Here is a 23,253-nt window from a genome sequence, read left to right on the forward strand (position 1 = left end):
CAAGTCATCCCCTGTCCCCAAAGGGAAACCAGCCACCAGCTGCACTTTTAAGACCACCATAGCTGCTGTACATAGGAATGGTAAAGCCTGAGAAAAGCTGTGCTCATTAGATCACATTTCACCTCCTCCCATACACAGATCTTGCCCTTTCCGCTCTCCTCCCTCTGGAGCCCAGCTTCCTTCGCCCCTTCCCTCAATACCCTGCAGACAGGCAACACAACCACCTGCTTCTGCTGAGCTATACAGAGCCACCGCAGTCCTGAGCTGGCTGCTGGCTAACCCAGGCTATGAACATGCACCAGCAACATTATACCGCATAAGGTACCCGAGGATCCCACTCACTCACGCCTCAGCAGCAAGGAGGATGGCACATTTATCAGTCCACTCTCTTAGTTCACCCTGAGCTGCAGACCTGCCAACCAATGCACACATGACAAGCCAGACCAACCCCTTCGCCCATTTGCTTAGGGATACAAAAATTGGGCATACTGCACCGATGCCCGAGGAGAAGTGTGGGTTAAAAGACAAGGAAGAAAAGTCTCTGCAAGACTATGAGTAGCCCTGCCCTTCCCACCACTCCAGCAACATTTCTAAAAGAAGCAAAGAGGCCAGTTCAATTTTAAGACAACAGATCCTGAAGTGCTCCTTCACGGGATCCTTTAAAAGCATCTTCACACTGGCAACTGAGGCTTGCATTGAGACTTTTACAGGTTTCTCATCTCCTTTTCATCACAGAGCCTTGGCAGATAATGACAGGCCCATTCAGTGCCCATCATGTAGGTTATGCGGCAGAGTCACGGCATGTACCATATGTAAATAAGTAAGAAAGCTAGGAAAGTCGTATCCAAGATGCTGCGAACGGTTGTGGAATAGCCCATTCCTTCCTGATGTGTCCCAAGACAGGTGACCAGCTATCCCACTATGTGAATGCCGCTTTCCACTATACCCTAAGGAAGGGCGGAGCTCAGAGTAAGGGAATACATTAGCCCCCCTACATATTGACACATCTGCCCTCAGCTTTCCAGTCACTGTAGACCTCAATGCCTCTCTTTTCTGAGACAACCAAAACCCTCTTTGATCAGCAGGAGAGGGTATTCATTTAAACACATAGAAAATGCTAAAACACTACCTTTCCTTTCCTGTATTTGTTTTTATTTCTTTTCTCAGCCTGCCAGTGGTACTAAGTATGCTCTTATTTCCTACAATCTCCACCTCTTCTGCTCTTCTGTAATACCTTTGCAGTTAAATTCCTTCTCCTTTATTTACCAGCTCTCTGCTTTGATGTCATTTGCACATTACTACAGAAAGACATGTTGTCAAATCTACTTCCAGAACAACACTCCAAGCATAAAGCTCTAGAAGGAATACCAAGGAAAATGGCCATTAAAAAAAAACCCCAAAACCACTAAACCCTTGTAAATGGCCTCTGTTAATGACACAAGGAAAAACACAAGTACAATAAAATGTCTTAGAAATAAAAGTCCAACTAAAACCTGCCCTTTGGCTGCAGGTGTGGTGTTGAAAAATGATTAAGTCAGAGCAGAAAAGTGTCAGTTTACGTAGCGGTGGTGCAATGAGATAAAAGCGTCACAGGTATGAGAAAGGTCTATGGAATGGAATTGTTGGAATTCAAAATAAAGAGCCCAGAAGGAAAATGCTGAGGATGCAAGGCCTTTCCACCGGGAGCCTTGTGTAATAATCACATGCAGAATTTGACCTAGAAAGGGGCAAAAAGGAAAAGAGACTGATCACAAAAAACACCAAGCAAACCAAGAAACTTGCTGATATTGTATGCATCTGGCCAAGGAAAAAATTGGCAATTCATGTCAGTGTTAGGAAATGCATAACTCAAGAAGACAGATTTAAAATGTGAATGATACTCAACTTATCAAAGAGTAATAACAAACTTTCTAGCATGGTGTGCTTGCTATGCTCTACCTCAGCATGCTTCACCTCAGAGGGAGGATGGGACTTGGATGCTACTGAGAGTCCCAAAAGCATAGTTTGGATACAGCAATAGATTCCCTCCATCCTTTCATATTGGCCAACTCTCTCCTCTGTTACATACCACTTCACCATGATGTTGATGGGACAATCGCAGAGTGATCTAGCAGAAAATCTGTATTGCTAAAGTCACTACGATGCATTCTGGTTTTTAAATTGTTAACTTTTTGAATATAAAAGATCATGTTTTATCATGTATTAGTTCAATCACTATAGCCCTATCAATTTCTACAACTAATAATAAAACTATAGAAAAACACATCTCTCTTACATGGGAAATCCAGAGTTCATAGTTCTTTGCTTTTTAAGGACACAAACCTATATTTATACTATGATAAATACATCATATTGAAAGATATTGAAAACACAAATTGAAACATGAAGCTCTCACTGTGCGAAGTCTTTGCAAACCTTCAGTGCTCTGTAAAGAATAAGAAGAGGTCATCTCAGCAGGTTAATCATGAGTCGTACTTTCAAGATACAGAGTTTGCTCCAGCTAGGCTGTGCTATCATGGATAAACAGGGATTTCAATTTCCAGGGCTGTCAATCTTGCATGTTTTCTAGCACTGGATTCCACCATATTTTATGAAGATGCAACCTGAAGCTGAGTGAAAAATAATTCAAACTGCTTGCAGTGGTGTTGCAGAAAGGGCTTCCAGAGCAAACGGATTATACACACTACATTAATACACACACTGCAAGCACAAAAATCTGCATCACTTGGAAAAAAAAAAAAATACATATAAATACACCAAACCTGGATCAACAGGGACAGCTCAAAGGGTCTCAAAACAGTGCCCTTCTACAAATTCTTTTGACATTTTCAATGATCAAGACAAGACAAAGCAACCCATGAGACTTCAGGCAATTGAGAGATATCTGGAATACTTAAAGGCAGCATCTTTATTGCAAGAAGTGTGCCCTAAGGGAGGGCAGTTGTGCTGGTGGGGGGAAGTTGAATGAACCTTATTCCTAACGAGATTTTTAAGCCAAAAAAAAAAAAAAAAGAAGAGATTAAAATTATAAATCAAAGACCATTTAGGTTTACACCAGGTGTTAAACCCTGCTTCTAGATGCCATTAATCTCAGAGATTTAACAACAGGCTTTAATGGGAAGAGGCTCCTTCTCTGTAGGAAGAAACAAAGGGTCTTTCCATTAGACACAATGACCTCATCCATCCCTCTCTAATCCTCCTTCACCTCATATGCAGAGTCAAATACAGCACAGTTCATCATTGCAGTACAAAGCTGTTTGCAGTTCAGTGGTCTGCAGTTATGTTGCATACCAGGCACAGAGTTTCTGAAAGAGAATGAAGCTCCTTCATGCCACTCTGAAATTGCTATTGCTGCTTTGAAGCAATGAAGGTTCCTTTTATCAAACAGTATCTCCATCATATTTATCCAATGTCCTTTCTAAAACAGCCGCTAATCTAATTTTTTAATTAATCCACTCAATTTAAACAAGAGGCCTATTGGTTTCTAGGCTCCCTGAATCCACATGAACGCTTTCTAAAACATGTCATCAAATTAGACATCTTCAGGTTCTCAATTGCTGAGACACTTTAAAGCCACAGTCTGTAGCTGGTCTATTTCACTCTTCCATTTCTTAAAAACTTGGGTAAGCTACATCTGGACCTGTTAAATTGGGAACATGCAATTTGTTCCACAATCTCTCCTACAAATGCTCCCAGCTGAGAAAGGCAATCTCATAAGCCTCCCATAAGAAAGGTTCCAAAACAGGAACCACCCCACGCTTTTCAGTGGTGAGCACATACACACAAGAATTATTTCGTTTTCTGCCATGGCTTTATCTTGGATTGTTCATTTCATAATGTCATTATACGCAGGCCCCACAGACTCTTCAGCTAGCTTCCTGCTACTGGTGTGGTTGAAAAAAGCATTTATTAATTTTATGTTTAGCCTGATAGGGGGATTTTTTGGTCCTATTTTCCTTCTTTGAATGCAGCCACAGCTTTTTTTAAGATGTCCTCTTGCTTTTTATAGTCTCCTCTACCTTGTCATTTAGCTATACAGGCTTCCTTTTCCTAAGTCTTTTTTAGACCAACGGTAAGCATTTGTGTGGAGCCTCCAAAACAGCATCCTGAAATAGCATCTCTGCCACCTACAAACATGTTACTCTTACAGTTGCCCTTTCAGTTTTTCTTTAAGCAAACATCCCCGTTTTTACATAGTTTCCCTTTATGAAGTTCAGCATAATTTAAGAGAGGGGAGAAGAAAGGAGAATTGCAGGTTGTTTCCATTTCTTGCATTCCTCCCATTTCCACTTCTTGCATTTTCTTAGCTTAGGGAAGAGAGAAAGGCATCTTACAATCTCTCCGTGACATCACCATCTATCCACTGAACAAAATACAGTCTCTTACCTACCTTTTAGTCACCATCCCTGTGTAATCATCTGCTGCCTCTGTTCAGCGTTTGTGCAGAGTCTAGCACAGTGGGGTCCCGGGTCTACCTTGTAGGCTCCTAGGAGATAGGAAAACATAAAAGAGAAATAATAGGTATTGAAGAGACAGCTCATCAGCAAGTCTCAGATATTTGTAGCAGTCATAAAACATCTGTCTTTCAAGACAATAAATTAGAAATGTAAGGCACTGAACTACACAGTGTGAACAAGAACCAAACAGAAAGAGGCAGAAAAAAAAATTCTTTAAAATAACTGGCAGCTTGGGATGAGAATCAGAAAAGAGGAGTACTTGTCACAGAGTTAACAAAATCCATGGGACATATGAATTAGAGAAAAATCCTCAATGTAAAAATTTCCCTTGGTATCCTAACCACCACTAAAATTAAATATGCCTAAAACATGGGCTGAAATCTGGCCCCAAGTGAAATCCATGACAAAATTCAGGTGGGCAAAATTTTAGTGTTCTTTCATCTTTCCATAAAACAGAAAGTTCAAGAGAAAAACACAGTTACTGTCTAATGTCTCAAAACAATACAAAACACATTTTCAAGAAAAAGAGATGCATCAGTAAGAACACTTCAAGATGTTAACCCATTTTGTAGGAATGACAAAGACAATATAAACATTCAAAAAATTACCTTGCTTTTTTCTTTACTGAAACAAAGAAGGTACTGCAAATCAACCAAGTGCTATCTTTACTTGAAATAGTGAGACAGAAATCACATAGAAGTTTCCTGCTCTCAACACCTCAACAAAAAGGTACTTCACTTCAGAAGCAAAAAACAGTAGTCCATCCAATTTAAATCATTCATTTCTTTGATTGAGAATGTCTATGGCACAGAACAAATACACTAGCAATCAACAGCTCACCCTTGAACCTAATCAGAGGCATGAGGCAAAAAGGAGTCATTGTTCCACTGTTTACTCAGTCACTTACATAAAGTGACTGTACTAGATGACTGGAAGTGCTTGTGACTTTTTTCCTGTGCTTTTCTGACCTATGAAAGTCTCCGGAAATCTGCCGAATGCATAAGCAGTACTGCATAAAAATGTTTTATAACAAGGAAACATCACACGAGCAGGAAGAACTCTCCAGGTTAGACAACGAAGATCCAGATTTATGTTCACCATGTCAAAATTTCTCAAGAACCTCCTGCTCCCTATCACCAAGTACTTCAGATTTTTATAATTTACATATTTTCTTCTAAATTAAGAATTTATATCATATGCGCACATATACACACGCCTCCGCAAAATTCAGCGACATCAAACTCTGCTGTAGAAGCTGCCAACAGCAGATTTAGATAGTGTTCTCCATGGCACAGGGATCAACCGAAGCTAAAGGATGGAAGGTCATTTTGAATTTCATAGTCCAAGGTGGTAGGTGAAGCTTATATTGTTGAGAAGACACTGCATCACCTTTTCTTTGCCTCCCACTTTTCAGAAAGGCAAGGACAAATTTAATTCTTGGAAGAGGACCAAGTTCTGCTTTGTATATTACTACGTACCAGAGAATACTTGAACACCTCAGCGTAACTACCCGCCACCCATGCGCATTGATGATAAAGTACTCTGAGACATTCGGTCTGTCACGTAATTAATTATAACTGTTACCGTGCAGTAAGTTCTACAGACAACTACAAGCAACTCATCTCTAAGATGCAGTATGCTAGTGATTTATGTATGCACTCACTACACCAGAATGAACAGCTGAATTATTACACTTTGAAACATTACAAAGGCTGTACACCTCAATTTTTCTAAACAAACCTGACAGTACTAGTGCTTTCTACATGCACTTCAACCCACCTACTGTCCCCTCACCACTGATTTCACGACTCGTATTTCTACATAAACATCTCAGATTTTATTTTACCAAAATAAAAGCTTTAGCAAATTTATTTTTATTCTAATCTTAAGAATCACCTAGACAAAACTGGGAAGCAGAGTCTGAATGCATCTTACTGATCTAGGGAAAACACACACAGGTGTACAGAAACAGACTCGTAAAGCTTGGATTCTATAGATTCATGTCTTGCTTCTCTTATACCTCTTAGTATGACAACCCTGCTACTCCTATGACTGTGGTGGCACTCTCATCGGGCACAATATAGTATATGCTGTGGGTAGGATAACACCAGAAATTAGCCTGAGTATTCATTTAATTAAATTAAAAGTTAGGCTCACTCAGCCTACACAGCCCACATCAAACCAATCTTACAGAAATTATAAATTAAGCCACCAAAATCAGAAGATCGACTGGAAAAAACACATCAATTTTTTTTTTTTTAGGGGTGTATATAACAATATTTTAGTTTACTTTTTCTGTGGTTTAACATCATTTGCTAAAGCAAGAAGGCTTGTGCTGTGGCTGTGCTCCCTGCCTCTGTCTCCTGTCCTTTCCTTTCAAAATTACTTCTGAAACTGATGCCCAGTTTCAATCTAACACAAAAACTTTCATGAAAATAGCGAGGCAAAACAAGAGACAGACTCACTTTTCAAATTGCTGTTTTTCCCTACTCTCAGTGTCAAACACAGGCACACAATAGGGGAATTCAGCCATGGTACATTTTATTTGCCCAGAAGCATATTAATTTAAAAGAACAGGGCAAAAAAAACCTTCTGCAAATGGATAAAAATATACGTAAGTGTATACTAGGGGAAGGTTTCCAGAAATCTTCACTAGATTTAATGACAAACACACAGAAGTGCTGTTTCCCACTGCTGTTAGAATATGGTACTGAAGTCATTGGTAGAGCCAAGGGGTATGATTAAATCTGGTGGGGGCGTGGAGCAGAGTGCACATGCAGTTAACAGTCTGCACTGTCATATGGATACGGGCACTGCTCTCACATCTACCTAGTATATCTGGAAAGATATTTGGCTACATACTGAATTGAGCAAAGAAGCAATCGCAGCATGTCTAGACACCGTGGCTCGTCTGCATGCTGAGACTTCCCACTTCTGTTGTAGCTGCACGGCCCTGCTCAGGCAGCGCGCCGCAGCAGCAACCTCGCCTCACCCAGTCAGCCGGGAGCTTGCCCAGGCACCCAGGATTTTCATACAATACCTAATGGCAACCATTGCTCACCTCGCAGGGCAAAAAAGGACACTGAGAGGGATAAGAACACGCCTGCTCCGCCCCACTCCACCACCCAGCCCTGGCTTTTGCTCCACGGAGATCACAACCTGGTTAGGCAAGCTGCTCCAAGTGACTTCTGCTGATGTTGGTGGGGCCAGGAGCACCAGGGAGATGGGGTTTTTCCCCACTTCAGTGCTCTCACCATCTACACACAGGAGAACTGAGCACATATAAGTAAACTTTATGTATTGCTTAAAATACTATTGAAAAAATTATTTGCTTTTGTTGCTATCTGGCAGCAAGGGAGAAAATCATGTCAAAACCGAAAGTGTACCACAGTCGAGAGGGGAGGGAGAAAAATAACAATAATAACAATTATTATTAAAAAAAAAAGATACAAATATCCTCCCTCCTCTTCACGTCCTCCAAAAAACGCCTGCATTATGCAAATATATCCCACTTTCATGGATGAATCAAGGATGAATGGTTAGAACAGCTGCTATATACAACCTTGTGTTCCTTCCACAAAAACTTGTGCTCCTTATGATGTACGCTAGCTAATATTACTACTTATCTCTCTCTTTTCATGCTGAAGAGGTCCTCATATAAGGAAAGACATCTCATTAAATCCAGCTTATTTGCTGCACTAAAGAACGGATGTGGAAAGATGGCAATTATTAAGTTAAATCTAGGCATAAAGAACATGAAAGAAATAGGAATACCCTTCTTATAAAGCTGCATTTTGTTTATATGCCTTGCAAATCATAGCATTGAGTAAAGTAAAACCAAAACAAAATAAATGTAGGAAAAAAGCAGAACAAAAGAAAAATCAACAATGTCCTTGAGCGTGTCCCAGCCACTGTTTGAGACCAGAGAAGCAGCGCACTCAAACGCATCCCAAACAGGCACACACGCTGCAGAGCAGAAGGTCAATATATGGAGCACTGCACCCGCTCCCATACTCCTTCACGTGCAGGGCTGAGAAATGTCCAGGTCTTCACAGATACATCTTATGGTTCAACTGAGAAATCACATCCGGACAAAACAGGAGCAGTACAAGGACTCCCTTAAGCTCCAGCATTGTTCTTGCCTTGCTGGACACAAGTTCCAAGTCATGAAGAACCGTGGACATCCGCACACACGTACCCACGCTCCCACGGGCAAATCACATAAGCGATAGATGTGACTCATCCAGAGTTTGTCAGGCTTACTTCATAGGCGTGGTAAATCCAACATCAGAACAACAAATCAGAACACAAGATACTCATGACCCATATGAAGATCATCTTCGGAGAAGAGAAGAGAGTGTCCCATAAAGCAGAGTCATTGCGCTTGCTGTAACACATGCCAATGCTCAGGAATATGAGCCCTGGTCATATTCTGCATATTGATAGCTATACTACTGGCCATGGTTCCTTTTTTCTAGTTTTTCTGAAAGGGAAGGTCTTGACAAAGAAAATTAGAGCCATGAATTATCCACAGCTTTAACTCTCTTTACAGTGTCACTTTATTCTTCACTAGGCCAAAATAAGAATAAATGTAAAGACTGGAGTGCCAGGACGGGAAATGTATTGCTGACAGGAAAGCATAGATCAGAATATGTAAAGTCACCAGTCAGCTGGAGTTCTCTGGTTGAAAATTATAAGACAGAATGACATAACATTTATTTGGTTTTGCAGTGATTTGACTAATAATAGTTCATTAAAAGCCACTGAACTTGCTCTACTTACTTGCTTTAACTCCATCTAGGTCAAAGTGACATGACATGTTAGTGCAAATTTAACCTTTTAACTAACCACCACAGATTTATAGTCCAAGAGCAGCACTTAGTTCTTGCCAAAAACCACCATGATTCCCAAAATAGCAATTTTTAAAGTATAATACATTATTAAGACTGCTGACAGAACGAACAGCATTATCCAGTTTGAAATGGTAGAGACGGAGAAAAACCGTAATAAAGGAGAAATTATTGTGGTCCTGCCCCCACTGAAGTCACGTTTTTCATGAAGACTTCAAAGAGCAGAGAAAACATGGCTTTTATCCAACTTTCTGCAAATTACACAACTGAGTATTTTTATTTAAAATAAATCAGTTCTGATACAACTCTGATCTCCTTGAGTTTGACAGCAAAACTTCTTCTGAAAATATTTATTCTTGAGCGTGACACCATTTATCCTTGTGCTTTCCTGGTTTTTGACTGAAGTCCATAGGACATTTCTAGTGCTCTGTTGCTGCTGGTATTTGCTGTCTACATATCTCCAAACTCTTACGTGGTTTCCTGAACCTGAAGCTCATTAGATTGATAATCCAGACTTTTCTAGTTCTAGGATACTAACAAGAATAACACCTTTTAGCACCTTTCAGTCAAGTTGTGTTGGTACTGACAACAGAAGAGGCTGAGAGTTTTATGCCCAGAGAAATCAACTTCATAATGAAAGTCAATGAAGAGAATTATTAAACACTGTAGCATAATGTACACAAGATTTATTTGTGTGCGTGCATGTCTACAAGACTTAGATAAAAATCAATGTTTCTAGCATTTTTTGGTGTCCTGAAGATGAAACTCAATAGATGTGTTTTCTTTTCTTTTTTCCTTTTTTTGGGGGTTGTGGGGTGATTTTTTTTAATATTGCAGGAGGGATACCATGCAACAATCTTCTTGAGAAATCTCCTTTCTTCCCCAAAATGCAACACTGTACTGCTTCTACCTCTTCTACAATTTTCACCTGTAAGAAAAATAGTCTTATCTTCACTCCACTCACCCTGATAAAAGCAACTGTCCATGGAATAAAATGTTATTCCTCTTCTGGAATTCTGCCAAGTAATTTCATATCCTATCTAACTGATTCTCATATTTAAGTTGCGCACTCAAAACTGATGTTAGCATGTAAATATTAAATCTCATTGATCACCATGTAAGTTCTTCAATATATATGCCAGTTTAGGAAAAACAAGCAAAACAGAATACCCTGTAATCTATGCATTTAGTTTGCATGAAACCAAATAGTTGCTCCCTTTCTTTCATTAACTAGTATATGACTACTTTATTTTCCAAAGAAGGCAAGTAAGCTAAGAAAGGTAAAACCAAAAGTATGGGTATCATTGAAGAGAAATCCTGAGCAGAAGCATCTTTAGATATGTAACCATAAAATAATACATTACATTTTATGTGACCTTTTGCAAAAGTGAAACTTTTCAATCTAGTTTTAAAAAAATTCAAGCGAAGCTTAGATGACAGGCACCTTTTAGAGAAAAAACTCCACAACCCTCAGGAAAACCCTGGGGTTTATTTACTATTCTGAAAGACATTTTCTGTACTGCAGGATACCAGCTGGTATATTTTCTGTAGCATACTTAATTCAGAGACATCTGCTTGCTAGCGGACCAAGGATGAAGCTTGGGGTTATGAGACCTGGATTATATTTCTGGCTCAGCAACTGATTTGTGGTGCAGCCTTGAAAACCTTGTTCTGTCCCCATTTCACCATTATAAAATATGAAGATGTCTTTTAACATATCACAGTCTCTTTAAATAAAATGCAAGTTTTTATATATCTCAGTGAATTGCATTGTGAAAACTGCAGTTGCAATTAAAAGTGAACTCCTGAGTATAGTGACAATTTCAGGAAAGCTTTATGGTCACATTCTCTCAGTCAGAGCCCAGCTGCCTTCTGGAGAAACAGGACTGAACAGATTCATGTAGGTACTGCAGATGCCAAATAATAACGAAAAGACTAATCCTGAATATTGCAGCTGCTGGTAATGCTCATTGCCTAACAATGCAGAAAGTATTACACTCACTATCGCCTACAGCATGCACTGCTACAGAGGAAAAAAAAGAAATGATATGTAGTCTGGGAGAATCCAGGTGATAGTCTGAAGAGGAAAATAACTCAGTGCATATAGCTTGAGGTTATGAGGAAAGCGTCTGCTAATATGCAGCAGGCTCCCATAATTGTGCAGCTGAAGTAGTAATACCCCAACAAAATGCCATTACAATGTGCAGTGTTTAACAACTGTGCCAGTTTTCACGCGTGTCGGTTTATTCCACAAGCTGGCTTATCTACTTTGTTAGTCTAAATGCTCCAAAATGATTTAAAGAAATCATATCCACTACATTTTAAAGACAGACAATATTAAATCCTGGATAAGTCTATTAATTTTAATTGTGATGTATCAGGAAAAAAAAAAGATCCATAGTCTGCTTTTCCAAATGGGGGGAGAGTTCTTAAACAACGGGGGGGGAAGGGGGAGTGCACACATCAACAAGCTTCAGACAGTTTAGGTTCCCAGCCCAAATGTATTGGAATCATTTATGATATAAGACTAAGAGAGAGAATTAACAAGAGTTTCTTAATCTACAGTGCTTTCATATTCTGCCTCAATTTTTTTTGGCTTAAATTGTTCTCCTTCAATGATGGATGCTTTCCCTTCTTCCATCTCAGCATGCATGACAGAAAGACAAAACTTAACATATCCATCACCAGAGCCAGAACACACAGCACAGTCCATCTGGTACCATAAATCGCAAACTGATAGATGCTCCCCCTTTCCCCCGGCAAGCTTCTTAGCTCTTCTACTCTCTCTTCAGCACAAAGTCGAATGCTGTGGGGTTTTTTTTCTACGTGGCTGTAGAGATAGCAAGAATATGGTGGTTGTGATCTGGACATATTCCAAGACTTGTCTGAAATATTCTTACCCAGGGCCAAATGTTTTCCCCATCAACAGTGAAAGCATTCAATGCTTTGGCATTCTTCTAGCAGTCTATCCCTCCCTTTGCCACCCAACATGCATGCACACTCCCATCTCCCTGGCTGCTCGCAGTGCTGAAGCAATCACAAATGCCTCAGGCAAAGCAACGATACAGAGGTGAACACTTTAGTCCTGGGCATCATCCCAGGGAGGACGCACATAATAATTTCCAAGCTCCTCCTCAACAGATTATTTTTTTTCTTGTGTTTAGTACTAACAAAATTAAGGAAGGAGAAGAGTATGAGTATGTATGAGTGGGACCTCTGTCAAGAATTTCATTACAACGCCTAGTTCATCATAAGCTGTTACTAAAAGCAAACGTCTACTATCCCCTGCTATGCACTAGGCTTAAATGACAAGGCAGGCGGCAGATCCCAGAATTTCTCTGCACTGTGCCCACAGCTAACTTCCTTTCACAGCCAGTATCTCCAATCTTCGCAGAATCTTACTTTCAAGTGGCATATTACATCCACTTTTTGGGGGGTTTTTTTTGAAGGTTAAACCACTAAGTATGAAGTACATGATTCTGCATTCACACACTCATGTCCTACATGTTCACCTCAGGCAGCAGAAAAAGAACACCTGGATCTGATTTTGTTCCTGTATTTCAAGTCTGCTTGAGATACCCATTTCACGTGAAAACATAACATAAAAGAGAGCAAAAGGTTTTGGTAGCTAGTGCTGGGGATGATCTGGAGTTTTCACACTCAGGTGGCTGGGAGAATTTATGCAGAAAAGTATACAGAGACATTAAGCACATTATCCTGAGGGGCGTTTATTAAAATGCAATGTTAACCAGTATCTAGTATCGGTTCTCATTATCTTTGACAATTCACCAAGCACCACTTACAATTTAGATGTTAATTCACAACTTGATAGTATGAATCAGTAATACATACAGAACTAACTGCAGCAAACTGTCCAATAAACAGGAAACTCCTATTGGAAATGCCTTTAGGAATATTCAACAACTTGAATTCTGGCACAGAAGATTTTGCTTACTAGGACGGGATGGGAGGATGCATGTCCCGTCTGCAAGCACTTGTACGATTCTGCTGTTTCTGATCGCTTGTAATTATAGAAGAAAAAGGCGTTTGATTTAGAACATCTGCTCCAGAGCAAGTCCCTAAAACAAGTTCCTAGAACAAGTGCAGGAAATAAATAGCACAAACAAGGCGAAAAAAGAACTAAGACACACCCAGACTTGATATGGAAATCCTGATGTTAGGACTGGTAGTCCCTTCAGAAATACAAACAAGACTGCAGGAAAAGTTGCCATGTTCCAACGTTCTCATCCTCCTTCAAAGCTAAGAGAACTTGAAACAAAGCAAAGAGAAACGTGCACCACAGATAAATCTGTGAGATAATCACGTTTTGTTTAAGGTTCAAACTCTACCACTGACTAAATATATACACTTGGTGCCCATGCTGCATTTGCCAGCGCTTTTAACCATCCCACATCTTAACTTATTCTCTAACTTTCTACCCCAAGGTCTGATTTTTTTCAAAACAAATTAATTTGGCTTTCACATTACATTGTGCTGGAGGCAGTATTGATACATAGAGATTGTAAATGAAAATTAGACCACACAGAAGGGCATACTAAATTATCCCAGATAAAAACAATGTTAAAATGGGATTTAAACAGAATAACATTAAAGTAATAGGATAAAAAAAACTACATATAATTTTGAAAATAATTGTAGTATTTTACAATCATTATCACAGCTGAGATGAAACTGAACAAAAATGTGAAAGCATCAGGAAATGTGAAAGCACATTTAAACTCCCAGACCACTTCAAATTTCTGCTTTACTTACGCTGTGCACTAAATGTGCATATAAATATTGCTTGTAGCTCAGATGCAGCTGCATTTTAAGAACATTTCAGGTTTCATTTTTTTTTTTTCATTGTTTTTCTTACTTTGATTCTCTCAAGAAAAAGATTTCATGGTGAAGCCACTGCTTTCACAAAGATAAGGAATATATTACACACAATCTACTTTTGGGGGGTTTGTCAGGTATCTGAAGGTTGGTTTTTTTTATAATTTAGACAACAAGCTGCAGGGATACCTTTCATAGCTCCCCTACAACCTTCTCCTAAGGAAGCATTCTTATTCTCTCATCCAGAAATCTGATTAGCTACAAAGACCCTTTTGAATAACCTGTTAACAGATTAATAGAAATGTCTAATTCCTCTTGCCACAACACAGGACTATTTCTGTCCCTTTTTGTGCATGGCACCTCCGCCTCCTCGGGGTTAGGACCTGTGGTCTTTGTTCTGCCATCATGACACCATGCAGTCAGTGCTGGTCCAGAAGTGCACGTCACTTTGCAGATTCAGCAGGTCCCCCTGGTTCTCTCCTCGAGAATTTCTGAGCAATGGTGAACACTGATTAAATGGAATTCTAACTCAAACTTCTCCTTCCTTTGAACTACAGGAAGAAGGACTTAACCATTTACTTGGAAAATTTACTTGTAATTATGCAACCTTGACTTGCTGGAAGCCTTAGCGTCCTAGCAGGGCACTCAGCAATGTTTTCACCAGACACTGTTGCTCTGCTCTGTCTTCATCAACTGAAAATAATGCAACTGTTTGAACTAGTCTCAGGGCTATACTATGCTGTTAATAGAACAATTTTTTCTTCTCCAAAATCAATATATTAAAAAGAAAAAAAAAACACCAATATTTCTGTTGGCATTTCTTTTCCCCCCTCCTTCATTTTTGTTTATTTGGTTATCCCCTCACTCCTTTCTCAGTGGTGGAAAAGAAACTAAAACCAGTTTAGCTGCTACTATTAGCCTCCATTGCCAGTCAAAATAAAGTCAAAAGATGACAAAAATCAAAAGATGCCTGCTGCTTTTATTTGTGTCCACACATTTCTATGCAAAGAGTTATCTTCAGGTGGTTCCTCGAGTGATATAATAGAGTCAAGATACAAGTCACAGTCTTAACTGTGTTGCATTTGGAGAACATGGTCCTTGAGAGATCAAATATACCCCCCCAGTTAGTCAAAATCAGGCTCCAAATACATAAAAATGTTGTTCTTTATACAACTTTAACCTGTGTCACAGTCCCTCCTCATTCCCCGAAAAATCCTCTTAAGGACATGGTTCAGATTCAGCAACATTTGGAAGAAAATTTTCTCTACCAACTTCCAGAAAGAGATCTTTCTGGGAATTTAAGACATCTGTTGTTTTTTCAGGTTCAGAGCTTTTCTTGCAGTTTGTAAATTAAAATCAGCTTTCTCAATAAAAGCTGAAGTTAGTAAATGATTGCTAAAGAAGAAAGTTACAGTCATCACAATATTTTCTCTATAGCCTATGGAGTGACACCTTTAGAAATGTCAAAGTCTTTTGACAGCAGTATGGCAACTTTAACAAGCTTCATTTTCCAGGCATCTCATCTGTACAATGGGATGCAAAGTCAATAAAAGCAATTAGTGCTGCTCAACAGCACCTCTGTTCTGACTCCCCAAAGTGCACAGTGGAAATCTTGTGGGGAAACTTGTATAAAAACCCAAGTTAGCTGCCCACCTAGTACTGCTAACTGTGTATGTTATGTACTGCACAGGGACACAAGTGTATTTCTTCAGGCATCTTTTCCATTCTGCATTAGCCTGTTTTCCATCAAACAGATTATGTCAGACCTTTATTAATGCTCTTTTACTTGCCTCTGTGTGTCAACGATTCAAAGAAAGGAAAAGATGGAAAAAATCAGAACAATAAGGTAAGTCTCCCACCCCTTTTTTAGAATGTTCTCTACAGAAATTGCCTCGGAAGGAACATCACCTTCATTTGCACCACCCTAACCAAGGGGAGTCGTTTTTGTTTTCTTTCAATTTATTTTTACAGACACACTACTTCTGATGTGTGGTCTACCTCCTAAGAGGAAAAAAAAATTGGGTAAGGATGCCAGAGCTGTCCCCTCAATGGCAAAGGAAAAAGGAGAGTTGGAGAGTAACAACTATGGTAAAAATTCCATTCAGGTCACTATAAGCATTCCCACTGCTCTCCACAAAACACCAAACAAACAAGACTGGAATTCATTCAACTCCAGCTTTAGCCTTTCAATACCTATAATTATTCCCAAAGGACTAATGAGAAGCCAGTTCTCCATCTCATAAGACATGAGACAGACAATCAGAAAGCAAGACACTTGGTACTGAGCAGCAGACGAAGCTTGCCCTTAAAATACTGGGAGAGGTAGTGAAGGAAGTGGATTTTTAAGGAATCCAACATTTCCAATAATTTCCTCCCACAGCAGAAAAGCATTTATCTGCTCCATCTTTCGTCTCAGACAGTGCTATTTTTAAACAATCTGTTTCACAAAATGGCTCTATTTATATATTACAAAACGCAGTAAGGCCCTCTGAAACAAATGGGATGCGAGACAAGGAACGGGGGAGAACTATCTGTCACATAACAACGGCTCTGGATGGATTTTGACAACTTGCTCTGTTCAGACAAGTTACATCACTTCAATTCCTTCCGTACTGATCAAAATGGGGTTCTAGACTTAGACAAGACAGACTTATATGAAGATGTGGGTAAACTCTTGTTTACAAGGCAATAATTATGCTTGATCCTCAAGAAAACTGACCAAGATGCAAAATCCTTTATACTTGAAATACTGGATGTCCTTCCCCTTCCACAGAAGATCTAATACTTACGCTCAAAGACACGCTGCAGGAATGATTCTTTTTTGAAATGCATTGTAGGTATGGGACTTCTTGAACTTCAGACATACGATAAAAGTAGCAAATTAGCACCTCTGGAGTCTAACGCATCATCACTCCCAATAAATCACCTCCCAAACAGAATTACTCTAGTAAAAACTCGATTCATGGCCCACTCTTAAAAGGTTTTTCAGTGTTTTATTGCACTCTTTTAATGATCTAATTTTACAATGTAATTCTTCATTACTTATCTTGGATCATCACCTTAAGCTCTCATTTCAAAGAGCAACAAAAACAAAGGTAAGTTGTCCCCTGGAGTTCTCAAATATTTTTCTGAAAAGCAAGGTTGGTCAAATTAAACTTCAAATATCATGGCACCTCTTCTGATATTCTTTTTAAATATATCATCTGCCACACTTTGGAAGGCAAAGAGTTTTCTCCAGCAGATGTTCAAACCAAAAACTAAGTTAAAATGCTACTGCTTCATCCTGCAGATGGCAAGCTTTGAGTTCCCTCCTGATTTTTTGTTAAGAAAACCCATAACTTAGAGCCAAAACAGCTCTAAGAACCACTTCTGTGTCATGGATTATTAAACTGAACCAAAAGGAGTAATAGGTTTAAAATATAACAGAAAGCTGCAACTCAATGAAAATCATCCCTTAAGCCCAGACAGCATTTATTTTTACTAAACTCTCACTAAAGTCCTAAGAAAACTTGGTCACTTCCAGCTACAAAAGGAGACAATATTTATAGTTTTTTCTATGGATGCCAGCAACCCTTTTTGTTGCACTGTTTTCCCATTTTCTAGAACATCAATTTTAATACTAAGGAGTAGGTAAGCAAAAGAAAGCAGAAGTAAAACTACCACCACCAATCCTAAACACAAGAGACAACCATTTAATTTTATTTTATGATGTGTGCTTGGATAGGTAAATTGCACTGAAACAAAGAAAGAAATATGCAGGTATATTTCTAACATCATCTCCATTACCCTTAAAATTCAAGTATCCTAACATACATACATATATACACACATGTATGTATAAAATATAGAGCAATAATAGAATAACTTATCATAATCATCCAAACCATTATATAAAAGTCTTTAAATATTTTATCATAAAAAAGTGAGAAAAATCAGTCACTAGAAAATTGCAATAACTCTTTCATTCCTAGTTATGAGCATCTCATGTAATTAGTTCAGAACTCACACCAACAAACGTGTTTCTTTTAAGAATAAAAGGTTGTAGTATACAATAAAATAACAAAGAGCAGCAAGAGTCCCAAGGCAAGATTTTAGAGAACCTTAGTTTTCTAAAATCCAGGCATCCGCACACTGCAATGTCATTTCAGCTTCTACCATAGAAGGTGTCTCCACAAACACTGCTTCATCCTGGCCTAGGATGCAATCAGGACACTGAGGTTCAGAATCTCAGAAGCGTTTCAAGCCAAGGCACAAGTCACCCCGCAGGACAGTTACCTTCGCTAAAGCTTCTGTTCCTGGACTGCACAAATCAAAGTCCTTTCCTTGTGCAGAACTGAATACTACGGATCCTACTATTAACACTGCCATCGACAAACAGCACATCTTCAGAGAAAAGTGGAAAAATATGAAAGCAGCAGCCATGACTCAGAACAATCTGGAAACTGAAGATAAGAATGGAGGGACAACAGAAACAACAATAACCAAAAAAGGGGGCAGTGTTCAAGGTGTTAACCAGAACAGATAACACTTTCTGTTAATTGCAAGAAGAGGCAGAGAAAGGGCCATAATCTCTGTGCCAAGCACAAAAAATCCTCCTCCAAAAAAACGAAAATTAAGCCTGCAGGAAAGATAAAGTATTAGGAATCAGCTCATGGGATTAACCACATCATCATCAACACGTTTAAACTAATCCATTCTCAGTGGGCCAGTCACAAATTACAATTTACTGAGATCTGATTACAAAAAGCAGCTGTTCCACCAAAACCATGAAAAACCAATGGACTAATGACAAGGACCACTGCGCGCTCTGTGTTTGATCTACATTATTTCCCCAGCTAGCAGTCCCAGACTGTAAATGAGTGCAAAACTGCCTTCCTGAGCACAGGTCAAAACACCAGCAATGACTCTTCTGTACTCTGTTTTACAGAGCACTAGGTTGCACCTCTCTCGGCTGCTAGATACGTGATGATGGGACAGCTTCTTCACCTTTGACCTGCCTGAAATGCATTGCTTACACTCAACCACTATTTGCAATAAACCTTGTTGTACTTTATGAACCTTGATTTTAAATCAGTTGCAACTCTCAGCATATTATTTAGAAGCTGTAGAAGAAGCTGCTCTTTTCCCGACATGAACACAAGCTTTTCAATTTGGATTTTGAAAGACCTAAACTCTCCAGCAAAATGGCTGGAAATAGCAACTGCTTAGTAGTTTAAAACTTTCTCTAAGCACTGGTCACAGCCATCAATAGTCCAGCACTTCACCAGATGAAGGAGGACCAACAGAAGGGTACCTGAAGCAAAACAAAACTTCTTCCTCTTGAAAAGTAAAACAGGAAAAAAAAAACCCAAAAGCAAAACATTTAGCAAAAGGTACTGGAGCTCATCTCCTCCTACATGTATCAAGAACAACTGGGGACAGCTGGGACATCTAGAAATACTCAGAACACATGTCCAAACACTGCCAGTGTCCTCCTCCTCTGTGCCAGACTTCCCATGGACTGAGCGAGCTCTGAGGCACAAAAAGGTTAGAGGGAAGAAGGCAACCCGAGGCCAGGAACAAGTTTAAACTGACCCAGCTGTAATAACAAAGGCACACAAGCTTATACGACAATAAATTTTTATTCTAAAGAAAACACTAGTTTAAAGAGATTTACCTTTTTCTTCACGCAGATTATATCAACAGAATTTCTCGCTTTCGCAATTTTTTTTCTGCATACAGCAATAAGGCACGTTTTTAAAAGCCTTGTGAAAAAGGTGCGTAAATGCAATACTGCCAAATTACAAAAGCCCATAGCCCACACTGAAAACACTGAAAAGTTTATACAAAGATGCTTTGTAAAATGATTAGCATTTTACCTCTTGGGAAAATTCCCTGAGAAATGAAACCATTTCCTAGAGGTCTGTAATTCCTGGAGGCATAATAGTCTAAAAGCACTAGAATTCTTTATATTTTAAAAATTTTTTTGTAGGTTTTGGGGGTTTTTTAAGGGATAAGGATGTTCCTCTTCCAGAATGCAGTTGCGAGTAACTTCTTACCTCAGCAGGCACTTTTCTAAAGCACCCTTTCCCCTGCCATCTCCACTACTTTTCCACAACAGGTGAGAATAATGTGCAACATATGCTTTCCATGAACAGGGTAGTTGTCAAAGTCACCTGATATTTTAACGTGCTGGAGAGGCTTTTGCAGATTAAGGCCATGGACAGACATCAGGGTGAGGAACACTATGTGCAGGCAATTCTCTCATGCCGGTATACGCAAAGCAGCTGAAACTCAAGACCTTTTATCTAATGTACGAATAATCTTCCCATACACATTTTCTAAAGCCTGGTCCTTCATATCCATCTACGCAAAACGTGCTTGAGGGGCGAAACGCAAAGGATGTGCAATTACTGCAACATCCCTCACTAACTGTGAGGCGCAGTTGTGGCCTGTGCTCATCCATTCAGATACATGGCTGTAAACAAGCATTTTCCTAGCACATCTTTTTCACTAAGACACCATTTCCACCCCCTTTCTGAAGGTTTCAGCTATGCTTTGGGGGGGAAGAAGAAAAAAAAAAAAGGTCTTTCAAGGTCCCTAATGGAGTACTTTCTCGTCTTCCCAAACCAACTGCCAATTTTACCTCCAACCTGCCTTTGCAACCAGCCACTGCTGCTAATTTATCATCAGGCCTTCCTCCCACTCAATTCCTCCCACTCAATCCCTCTTCAGAGAAGCTGCATGTCAGCATCTGCTAATCCCTTCACTGTTCTCCTATCCCTCCCTGCACGACTTTGCTCATGCCTTAAAAGAAACCTAGCACAAGTACTGCTGATTACAACACAAGACAGACTTATTTCACTATTCCTGGGCACTCCCTTCCATTCATCATCCATTGTTTTGTTTTAAGGTGGAAACATTTTGTCGTGTTGCAGGTTTTCTCAGTGGTTAACAGAAACAGTTCTCACTACAGCTCTTCATTATTAAAGATCTGCCTTCTGTCTACTTGAGGGCACAAACATGACAGTCAGAGACCACTTCATATGATAATTACCTTTTCAAAATAAAATATTCAATAATAAAATATCCTTCATAAAAATCTGCATAAAATATTTATAGTGAGCATACTCATACAGAAAATAAACCGTTTACATGGATTATTTCAAAGCGATGGAGTGCCAGGTAAGCAATCCAATATATGTAAGTGACCCAGCGTAAGGGATATACATCAGAAGGGGAACCACTAGAAAACGGCAGACTGACCTCAGCTACCAGCACAAGTGTGAAACCCAGGAAATATTGGCAAAGAAATGCAATCTATTAGCTTTGTTTATGTTAAGGGATATTATCTTTAAAGAGATACAGTCATTTAAGATAAAAAGGTTTGCTCTTCATAAAAGCAGAACACCATAAATACATTGTTGGATTGTGGATGAAGAGCTGTAGTAACTGATTAAAAATTAATTTGCATATGGCAAGAAAACACAATAAAATTACCAAGATAAAAAGAAGTATCATGGCTTTAGACACTTGCCAGAGCCTATCCTCCTACATTAAAATTCCTAGTAAGTTATTCTAAATCCTTAAAAAGGAAAAATATCAACCAGCGATTGGAGATGAAGATGTTCAGTAAAATTCTTCATATAAAGAACATCATTCTCTTTTCAATATCAGTCAAAAACCCCTTTAAGCAAGAAACAAGATTTAACTTATTTATTTCCTATTTATGCTACTGTTATTATACCACAGTGATTAAAGATAATCTCAACAACAATGAAGATGAAGTAGTTCCATATTAATTAAGCACTCATTAAAGAGACAACTTTACCCATATCCCAATAAAAAGCATTCTAAAACATCACAAAAAACTCACCTCTGTATTCAGCGCTAAGCATTTCAGTAATCTTATTGATTTCAAAAAGCTCAGTAAAATATTTTATTTAATGTAACTGATTAATATTAGGAAAATAGCCAGTCATCCTATGGAACTGGAGTCAGTGATCAGCACAGTAGGCTTGTACAATTAGAAACGACCGGTTATAATTTACAAATAAGCAATACTTCAGATAGGATGATCTCTTATAAACCATAGACATTTAACTATTATAGTTCAATAAACTAATAAATTATGTGTCTGGAAGGGTTGCAGAGGATCTCCCTCAGCGGAAGCCAAAAAGAGGAGTACAGAGAGGACGGGACCCAGCTGCTGTGGAAGGAACGGCACCAGGCGAGAGCAGGCAGCAGGCGGCTGCTCTGGACGCTCAGGTCCCTGGTTTCAACGCCTGAGCAAGGCCGGGCACATCCCAAAGGATGCGCCAGGAAGGCCACACAACGCAACCCCATAAAGCAAAGAAACAAAACAGTACTACAAGGCTTTACTATTTATAAGACTGTCTTCAGGAAATCATTTTTTACATAAAAATACGGTCCGATATGTCTATACAGCGACACACTTTTTTTTCCCCTAAGGCAGGAACAGAGGAATCGGATATCTCCTTCCTCTGGATCTTTCTCTTTAAGAACCAAGTAGGCAATGTAAAAGTCTTCCTGGCTCACCACTCATCTTCCCTAGCATCCCTCTTAACCCTGTTTCTATAATGCTTTTTGCTATACAAAAAAATGTCTAGTCACTTACTGTGTGTTACATATTCAAAACATACACATAAAACACCTAACATTGAGGACTACAAAAAAACCCAACCAAAAACATTAAAATAAACCATTTTAACATATTAAAACAAAGGTTTGTCTCTGCCCTTAAGTGACTCAAAATAAATTTATTTATGTGATGAGTGCGTATGAGAATACAGCTCACAACATTTCCAGTTTCAATTTAATTTTTCTTTTTAAGACAGGAACGTCACGACTCACCATGTTTGAGCTTTTAAGCTAAGATACAGCTGCACAAATTCCCTGTGTATCTTCCAAGACAGGGTGTTACCATCTAGCATGAAGAGTCACAGATGGTTTCCTACTGTAAGTGTACAGCAGATAAAAACAAATACCACATCAGGACTGTTTCTCTGTACATTAACACAGCAGAGTTTTCAGCCCAATGGCTACTTTAAAGGTTACAAAGAAGGTGGTATTACTCAGTTATCTCTAACTTGCATTTCCTATGCATTGAA

The 23,253-nt window shown here is 39.1% G+C and overlaps 1 protein-coding gene across 1 annotated transcript in view; it reads right to left on the bottom strand.

Annotated features, from left to right (window-relative positions):
- The window catches only part of SEMA5A (semaphorin 5A), a 352,567-nt gene that overhangs the window by 260,571 nt on the left and 68,743 nt on the right, over positions 1 to 23,253 (bottom strand). Inside the window, exon 2 of the mRNA XM_075142440.1 lies at positions 4,391 to 4,486. The gene's annotated coding sequence lies outside the window, so the exon portion shown is untranslated. The remainder of the gene's footprint in view (positions 1 to 4,390; positions 4,487 to 23,253) is intronic.

This window comes from Calonectris borealis, chromosome 2 (genome assembly GCF_964195595.1).
Source record: "Calonectris borealis chromosome 2, bCalBor7.hap1.2, whole genome shotgun sequence".
Classification (NCBI taxonomy): domain Eukaryota; kingdom Metazoa; phylum Chordata; class Aves; order Procellariiformes; family Procellariidae; genus Calonectris; species Calonectris borealis.